General features: G+C 36.3%; 1 protein-coding gene across 1 annotated transcript in view; it reads left to right on the top strand.

The window, feature by feature from the left end:
- Positions 1–606, top strand: part of LOC128692160 (death-associated protein 1) — a 44,615-nt gene extending 44,009 nt beyond the window's left edge. Inside the window, exon 3 of the mRNA XM_053781231.2 lies at positions 1–606. This exon is cut by the window's left edge and continues 4,764 nt beyond it. The gene's annotated coding sequence lies outside the window, so the exon portion shown is untranslated.
- Positions 607–1,469: the final 863 nt, after the last annotated feature.

Raw genomic sequence — 1,469 nt, 5'->3', positions numbered from 1 at the left:
TATTAGAATGAACATCTTAATCCAATTTATTGTATTATGTTGGAGGAAACATACATAGCTGTTAAAATTCTCAGCTAGTCTTGTAAAACACTCATCATCCATTTCATGATGCCTTTTATATTATATATACCATTTTGTAGGGGAGCATTAATCATCCGATTCATATCTATGAGAGAGCCCTCCAACTTGCCCAGTTCACTGGATATGATGTGAATTACTTTGGGGACCATTGGTTTTGGGGTTTGTTCATTATTGTTTACTAAATTCCACTTTTTTGAAGTTCTTCATTTATACATGATGTACAATTCACCTAGTCTAGCTTTTCATATACTAGTTAGTCATTATTTCAGTTCCATACTTTAAGGCGTAGACAGTATTGCTTTGCTTTTTTTTCTATAATGGTTTATCTTTTTGCTTGTACTACTGTATTATAGTTTGTTATTACTAAAAGTAATTATATTTGAGAAGTGTAGCTTTACAATTGTCAAGTGTTAGTACATAATTTTGAGGGTTTTATGGTATTTTGTCTTTGTTCAGTTTGCTATATTATGAATTTTAAGTTGGGGAAAATTTTAGGAAAATATTTAATAAAAATAAAATATTTAATTTGTTTGTTTTGCCTCTTGTTAATTACTGTTAAACAAAACAAGTACTAAACTGATATGGGTTATGTAGTACTACTCTGTTGTTGAACTAAATTATGCTTCCCTTTTCTTATACGTACTTGCATGTAACCCCAATGTCTGCGCACTGAGTTTTGTGCAAACCCTCTATTACAAACATGGGTATAATATGACCTGCAAACCAGGTCGTAATAGGATTAAAATGGAGCAGACAAAACTCAACAGTAGTATATGACTTGTATTTTCTTTCACCAGGTATAAATTACAAGTATTTACAAGTATGTACACTATGTACAGTGATGGAATAGTAAGTGTACAACATGGTGACAAAAGATGGCAAAAGCAGATGCCAGAGAATGCACCATGCTCAACCAGCAGCCCAGGCAATTCTGTCAATTCGCTTGGCACAAATGAACCACGTTGCTTCAGCTTTGGTGGACTTGTCTGTGATTGGCCAGTGAACCAAGATACAGTGGACCCTCGGTTATCGACCTTTCCACTTTCCGGTCAACTCGGTTAGTGGCTGGTTTTTCGGCTTCCGGTTATCGGCTGTTATTTCACTTATTGGCTGTATGGGACGCGTCAACCCATTGCCACCAGCCGCTTGCACGTCAGTTTGGCTGTCTCTCTGGGCGAGTGAGGAAGCTTCTGCTCATTCATCCAAACATTTCGCTATAATTCATTGTTTTTCGTGTTTATTAAGTGCAACTGCGAAATAAGTAACCATGGCCCCAAAGAAAGTGCCTAGTAAAGTTCCTTTGGTAAAGAAAGTGAGAAACATGATGGAATTTAAGAAGGAAGTTATTAAAAAATAGAGTGGTGTGCAGGTGCTGGAACTTGCCAGGA

Source organism: Cherax quadricarinatus, chromosome 15, assembly GCF_038502225.1.
Source record: "Cherax quadricarinatus isolate ZL_2023a chromosome 15, ASM3850222v1, whole genome shotgun sequence".
Classification (NCBI taxonomy): domain Eukaryota; kingdom Metazoa; phylum Arthropoda; class Malacostraca; order Decapoda; family Parastacidae; genus Cherax; species Cherax quadricarinatus.
This window is presented reverse-complemented; position numbering and strand designations above follow the sequence as displayed.